Source organism: Aplidium turbinatum, chromosome 2, assembly GCF_918807975.1.
Source record: "Aplidium turbinatum chromosome 2, kaAplTurb1.1, whole genome shotgun sequence".
Lineage (NCBI taxonomy): Eukaryota > Metazoa > Chordata > Ascidiacea > Aplousobranchia > Polyclinidae > Aplidium > Aplidium turbinatum.
This window is the reverse complement of record NC_137473.1, coordinates 12,898,306-12,906,865: the sequence shown is the minus strand read 5'-3', so window position 1 is coordinate 12,906,865 and position 8,560 is coordinate 12,898,306.

The window sequence follows — 8,560 nt, the reverse complement described above, 5'->3', positions numbered from 1 at the left end:
AAGAACAGCGAAGGCAAGTTGAATCATCACGAGGACGTCGAGGAAAATTTTTGTAAGGGTATTTTCATCAAGTTCTATTTGGATGTCAGATCGCAGAGGGAGCTGCAGCTCCACAGCTCCCTTTAACGAGCCGCCACTGCTCAAAGCTATATAATTACAATCTACTGTACAAAAAGAATCGCTTTACAAAAAAGGAGAACCTGAAATTTCTAAAAACAGACAGATTAGTGGGGGAACAAACAAAGGATTGTGGCGTCACAGACATCAATCTTTATAGAACACTGCGAAATCCTACCTCGCAGTTTACGCGGCCTCCTTTTTGTCGCTTGTAGGCTACACCGCAAAACCCTATGTCGCAGTTTACACAGCTCCTTTCTGTACACAACCTCGCTTCTTGTCGCGAATGCCTATAATCTCTTCCAAACAAATAATTTGACCACTACAAATAAACTGCCATAAACTGAAAAACAAACGACCAATTTTTGTTCGGGAAATCAAGTAACTGTAACTAGTAACTGTTGAAAAAAGCTAAAATAGTAGCTAGTTACTGCTTATCTTTACTTTTTCAAAAAAGTAACGAAGTTACAGTTACAGTTAACTCAAAAAGTAACTAGTTAGGCTATGTACGGTAACTAACAGTGATGTATGTGCATACAAAAAATATTGACGTCGTCAGCGTTAACGCAAACGTTCGAAAAATCATACGCCGCATGCGTCAACGCAACTTGTAAAAAAAGTTGGCGGCGTCAGCGCATACACTAGCGCAAACTCATTTTGTTTGCTAGGTGCCAAACATTCACACGGTATAAACCACTCGAAACAAACAAGTTTTATTTTGAATTTCCACGAAGAAACACAAGCATCTGAAAGTGTTTATCTGACATTTTGCTGTGTTTTGATTCCAATATGTCTTTGCCCATTGAAAACATTCTTTCAACTGCAACGCTGGAAGGTATTGGCGTGTTGTAGCGAAAAAAAGACATTAAAAAGTATGCGTTGACGCTATGCGCTAAAAAAACGCGAAGACTTTACGGCGTAGCCTCAAGCGCAAACTATCCAAAAAAATGTGGCCGCAAGCGTTAGCATAAACAAAAAGTCTACGCCGCAAGTATGCGGTGTAGAATTTGCGGCGTATACGTACATCTCTGGTAACTAGTTACTTTTTTAACTAGTTACTGCCCACCTTTGACCATGGGGCAAGCTGTGTAGCACCATGGGGTAAGTTGAGCAACATTAGGGGCAAGTTGAGTAACATATTACGGCCAGCAAAAGTAGCCTACAGACAATTTAACAAATCAGCTATTTTTACATTCATTTACTATCTCCAGACATTGAAACTATGTAAAAATGGCTAATAGGCTACAACATTTGTGAATTAACAAAGGCGGTTTACAGAAACAGTTACACAACTTGCCTCATCATCAATTGCACAACTTGCCCCAATTATTCTTTTTTAAAAGAACAAAATATTTCAAGAAAACTAACAAATGTACGAACAAATTTTACCTGCGAAAATACAACTACCTACATCATATGTCTACTGACCCCTACTGCTAAAGTTTGACTAGTTCTACATTGCGTCCAAAAAATCAAAATTTTGTTTGCATCCGAATTTGGATCCTAAGACCTAAACACCTTATATCGTTGATCAAGCCTAACCTGCCCAAAAAAACTGATAACTGCAATTCACATGCTTCGAAGGCATTATAGGTAAAATAAATAATGGCGTTAAAGATTCATTACGCTCTTTATTTTCTTTTGAACGGGGACTTGCACAACTTGCCCCGCCTTCCCCTACAGTTGTAACACAAAGTTTCATCTTCAATAATCGACTGTCCAGCGTAGTTGTGAAGACATGTTTAGTTATAATTCATGCAGAGTTTTTCAATTTCTTGCGCCCCCCCCCCCCCCCAGTTTAAGAACCACTGGTCTAGACCTCTGCTATGTTTGGCATATATTGTTTTTCGTTGGGATAATCAGATTGAGATTTGTTGAAGTGGCTTAAGAAAAATATATTTGGCAACACTGTTTGTGATGACAAGTCAACAGCTACAAATAAGTACAAGCCAACCTGCTCCCACTAAAGTCGAAAAACAAATTTCTCTCAATTCAATTTAGGCAGTGGCTATTTGACCGGCGCCGGTCTTTGAATCTGAAACACTATTTGACCGTCATTACGTCATTGTCCAGTCACTTTTTTTCTTTTTCTCTTTCAAAGCAAAAGATGAGAAGCGCACATATAAGTTCTGAATCCAACCATTTAATTCAACTCGTTATGTGGCGCGTGTGGTACGTCGCCGCTTCCTATTCTAGAGGGACTGAGTTCGATACTACCCAAAAGCATTCATTTTTTTTAACTAAATTTTGACCCAAAGTGCATTTTGTTGAGAGCAAAAATGTATTGCTTCGTTCGGCAAACACGGTCACATCAATCAATCATTTTCGTCATTAACGCGTCCGGGACGAAAAAGATACTAACTACAAAAATCGATACATATAGACCTCCCAGCACGTTAATGAACGGGAAGACGTGGCAAAACCTTGAAAAGTTTAAAACGTGCCTGAATTGAAAAATTATGTAGGCTATATACCGTATCAGTAGTTAGCACGGCCACAATCGGAAAATTACCCAGAGAAATTCTCAAATTCCAGCAAATTACAAAAACTCTAACTTTATTACTCACATTTGAAAAGACATAAAAAATAATTAAAAACTGACTACAAAAATGCACTTCGTGTCAAAATTTAGTTAAAAAAAATAAAAAAAAAGAACGCTTCCGGGTAGTATCGAACTCAGTCCCTCTAGAGTCGGAGGCGGCGACGTATCGCATGCGCCACGTTACGAGTTGAGTGAGATGGTTGGATTTAGAACTGATACGCGCTTCTCGTCTTTTGCTTTGAAAGAGAAAAAGAAAAAAGTGACTGTATAGTGACGTCATGACCGGTCAAATAGTGTTTCAGATTCAAAGACCGGCGCCGGTCAAATAGCCACTGCCTTCAATTTATTGCTTTGGGCGTAGTGCAATTCGGCTACAGTAGGCTAAGTCTTTCACTTTGCTTATTTCAAAGGAATATTTTTTATTAAGAAAATTGAATTTAGAAAAAATTATGATATTCTTGGTTTTGTATGGTAGCTACCTGAATTTAGTGTTAGGTTTCCTTTGTAGTACATTGAAGTGAGGAAGAAGCACCTCAATGCTTATAATCATCAAAAAACATATCTTTGTTTACATTTGTTACAAACACTTTCAGATGTCTGATAATGGTTTATAGCGAAAATTTTGACTGTTTAAATTATTTGTAAATATGTTTAATTATTTAATTATTTGTAATTATTATTTTAATTAATTATTTGTAAATATGTCATTTATTTTCTTATAATTAGGGCTATTTTTGTCACTATCATTACGGTACTTTTTTGGTTGGACCAATTTACAAAATAAATGTAGAACCAAAATTTCATGGTTGTTGGGTTAATATTTAAGAAGTTATAAAGTTACCAAAGTCACTTTTTGTGCTTTTAGGTTAATTTTCATTTGTTCGGTCACTTTATTTTGCATACTGTTTTGTCTAATTCCTCTATTTATTTATTTTTCATTGCTACTGGAGAAATGAATTTACATTCTATGTAATACGAATACTTTTAATATGTCTTCTACTATGGTACGGATTTTAGGTAAATTGCACAAGCCTATGCTTGTTCGTATCGCCTGTATTTCCTGCAAATTCGGGTGCTGGTTTAGGATCGGCCGCCTTGGTCAGTGACGTCACAAAAATCTGTGACGTCATGCAAAAAAACGCAACTACTTGTAGAAAGGGTGCAAAAACGCGGAATAGAAGTAAAAGCGGAAAGCCTATTGATTTTTAAATATTTGTAGGCATTATTATTGGTCTAGCACTAACTTAAACTTTACTATTTTGTACCAATTCTCAGCAATTCATTTTTACAATAAAAATACTTGCTTTATTAACGTAACAACTTTCACGTTTATATGTTATCTACAAAACGAGCAATCGTGGTTCAGTATAAGCCGCCCACAGTTTGCTGTGATCGATGAATACTGCCTCCACCAAATATGCTGTAGCTTTCTCATTTCTGCTTGGATTCTAACAATTTTACTATCGTTGGATGGCATTATGCTTCATCTACCCGAATGGATTAATTGCCAATCTAAAGTAGGCATTACATTTATGTAGTGCTAACTTAAACTTTACTATTTTGTACCAATTCTCAGCAATTCATTTTTTGCAATAAAAATACCAAACCAACACAAATTAAAAGAGTATGTCTTGCTTTAGTCAAATGTTAACTTTCACATTTATATCTAATCCACAAAACGAGCAATCGTTGTTCAAACGTAACCGCTCGAAGAAGCTTTTTACCAAAACAATGCAAACACAAAGCGATCAGTTTCCAGTGTTCATTACAAGCCGCCCACAGTTTGCTGTGATCGATGAATACTGCCTCCACCAAATGTGCTGTAGCTTTCTCATTTCTCCTCGGATTTGAGAAATTTTACCATCGTTGGAAAGCACGATACTGCATCTATCCGAATTCATTAGTTGCAAGTTTAAAGTAGGCATTATATTGATCTAGCGCTAACTTAAACTTTACTATTTTGTACCAATTCTCAGCAATTCATTTTTTACAATAAAAATACCAAACCAACACAAATTAAAAGAGTATGTCTTGGTTTATTCATATGTTAACTTTCACATTTATATCTAATCCACAAAACGAGAAATCGTTGTTCAAACGTAACCGCTCGACTAAGCTTTTTTCCAATGCATTTTTCAAGGCGATTCGATCGTGGTCCAGCATAAGCCGCCCACAGTTTGATGTGATCGGTGAATATTGCCTCCACCAAATAAGCTGTAGCTTTCTCATTTCTGCTCGGATTCTAACAATTTTCCTATCGTTGGATGGCATTATGCTTCATCTATACGAATCAGCTAACCCTAATTCACAAATAAACACTGGAGCCATTAACTGATGGTTTAAACTTTACTATTTTGTACCAATTCTCAGCAATTCATTTTTTACAATAAAAATACTAAACCAACACAAATTAAAAGAGTATGTCTTGCTTTATTCATATGTTATCTTTCACATTTATATCTAATCCACAAAACGAGCAATCGTTGTTCAAACGTAACCGCTCGACGAAACTTTTTACCAAAACAATGCAAACACAAAGCGATCAGTTTCGAGTGTTCATTACAAGCCGCCCACAGTTTGATGCGATCGGTGAATACTGCCTCCACCAAATATGCTGTAGCTTTCTCATTTCTGCTCGAATTTTAACAATTTTACTATCGTTGGATGGCATTATGCTTCATCTACCCGAATGGATTAATTGCCAATCTAAAGTAGGCACTATATTTATGTAGCGCTAACTTAAACTTTACTATATTGTAACAATTCTCAGCAATTCACTTTTTACAATAAAAATACCAAACTAACACAAATTAAAAGAGTATGTCTTGTTTTATTAACCTAACAACTTTCACGTTTATATGTTATCCACAAAACGAGAAATCGTTGTTCAAACATAACCGCTCGACGAAGGTTTTTTCCAATGCATTTTTCAAGGCGATTCGATCGTGGTTCAGTATAAGCCGCCCACAGTTTCATGTGATCGATGAATACTGCCTCCACCAAATATGCTGTAGCTTTCTCATTTCTGCTCGGATTCTAACAATTTTACTATCGTTGGATGGCATTATGCTTCATCTACCCGAATGGATTAATTGCCATTCTAAAATAGGCATTACATTTATGTAGCGCTAACTTAAACTTTACTATTTTGTACCAATTCTCAGCAATTCATTTATTACAATAAAAATACCAAACTAACACAAATTATAAGAGTATGTCTTGGTTTATTCAAATGTTAACTTTCACATTTATATCTAATCCACAAAACGAGCAATCGTTGTTCAAACGTAACCGCTCGACGAAGCTTTTTACCAAAACAATGCAAACACAAAGCGATCAGTTTCGAGTGTTCATTACAAGCCGCCCACAGTTTGCTGTGATCGATGAATACTGCCTCCACCAAATGTGCTGTAGCTTTCTCATTTCTGCTCGGATTTGAGAAATTTTACCATCGTTGGAATGCACGATACTGCATCTATCCGAATTCATTGGTTGCAAGTTTAAAATATGCATTATATTGATCTAGCGCTAACTTAAACTTTACTATTTGTACCAATTCTCAGCAATTCATTTTTTACAATAAAAATACCAAACCAACACAAATTAAAAGAGTATGTCTTGGTTTATTCATATGTTAACTTTCACATTTATATCTAATCCACAAAACGAGCAATCGTTGTTCAAACGTAACCGCTCGACCAAGCTTTTTTCCAATGCATTTTTCAAGGCGATTCGATTGTGGTCCAGTATAAGCCGCCCACAGTGTGATGTGATCGGTGAATAGTGCCTCCACCGGCTACGTTTGAACAACGATTTCTCGTTTTGTGGATTAGATATAAATGTGAAAGTTAACATTTGAATAAAGCAAGACATAGGCTACTCTTTTAATTTGTGTTGGTTTGGTATTTTTATTGTAAAAAATGAATTGCTGAGAATTGGTACAAAATAGTAAAGTTTAAGTTAGCGCTACATAAATATAATGCCTACTTTAGATTGGCAATTAATCCATTCGGGTAGATGAAGCATAATGCCATCCAACGATAGGAAAATTGTTAAAATCCGAGCAGAAATGAGAAAGCTAAAGCATATTTGGTGGAGGCAGTATTCATCGATCGCATCAAACTGTGGGCGGCTTGTAATGAACACTCGAAACTGATCGCTTTGTGTTTGCATTGTTTTGGTAAAAAGCTTCGTCGAGCGGTTACGTTTGAACAACGATTTCTCGTTTTTTAGATAACATATAAACGTGAAAGTTGTTAGGTGAATAAAGCAAGACATACTCTTTTAATTTGTGTTGATTTGGTATTTTTATTGTAAAAAATGAATTGCTGAGAATTGGTACAAAATAGTAAAGTTTAAGTTAGCGCTACATAAATATAATGCCTACTTTAGACTGGCAATTAATTCATTCGGGTAGGTGAGGCATCATGCTTTCCAACGATAGGAATATTGTCAAAATCCGAGCAGAAATGAGAAAGCTACAGCATATTTGGTGGAGGCAGTATTCATCGATCACAGCAAACTGTGGGCGGCTTATACTGAACCACGATCGAATCGCCTTAAAAATGCATTGGAAAAAAGCTTCGTCGAGCGGTTACGTTTGAACAACGATTTCTCGCTTTGTAGATAACATATAAACGTGAAAGTTGTTAGGTTAATAAAACAAGACATACTCTTTTAATTTGTGTTGGTTTGGTATTTTTATTGTAAAAATTGAATTGCTGAGAATTGGTACAAAATAGTAAAGTTTAAGTTACCGCTACATAAATATAATGCCTACTTTAGATTGGCAATTAATCCATTCGGGTAGATGAAGCATAATGCCATCCAACGATAGGAAAATTGTTAAAATCCGAGGAGAAATGAGAAAGCTACAGCATATTTGGTGGAGGCAGTATTCACCGATCGCATCAAACTGTGGGCGGCTTGTATTGAATACTCGAAACTGATCGCTTTGTGTTTGCATTGTTTTGGTAAAAAGCTTCGTCGAGCGGTTACGTTTGAACAACGATTGCTCGCTTTGTGGATTAGATATAAATGTGAAAGTTGTTAGGTGAATAAAGCAAAACATACTCTTTTAATTTGTGTTGGTTTGGTATTTTTATTGTAAAAAATGAATTGCTGAGAATTGGTACAAAATAGTAAAGTTTAAGTTAGCGCTACATAAATATAATGCCTACTTTAGATTGGAAATTAATCCATTCGAGTAGATGAAGCATAATGCCATCCAACGATAGTAAAATTGTTAGAATCCAAGCAGAAATGAGAAAGCTACAGCATATTTGGTGGAGGCAGTATTCATCGATCACAGCAAACTGTGGGCGGCTTGTATTGAATACTCGAAACTGATCGCTTTGTGTTTGCATTGTTTTGGTAAAAAGCTTCGTCGAGCGGTTACGTTTGAACAACGATTGCTCCCTTTGTGGATTAGATATAAATGTGAAAGTTGTTAGGTGAATAAAGCAAAACATACTCTTTTAATTTGTGTTGGTTTGGTATTTTTATTGTAAAAAATGAATTGCTGAGAATTGGTACAAAATAGTAAAGTTTAAGTTAGCGCTACATAAATATAATGCCTACTTTAGATTGGAAATTCATCCATTCGAGTAGATGAAGCATAATGCCATCCAACGATAGTAAAATTGTTAGAATCCGAGCAGAAATGAGAAAGCTACAGCATATTTGGTGGAGGCAGTATTCATCGATCACAGCAAACTGTGGGCGGCTTATACTGAACCACGATCGAATCACCTTGAAAAATGCATTGGAAAAAAGCTTCGTCGAGCGGTTACGTTTGAACAACGATTTCTCGTTATGTAGATAACATATAAACGTGAAAGTTGTTAGGTTAATAAAGCAAACCATACTCTTTTAATTTGTGTTGGCTTGGTATTTTTATTG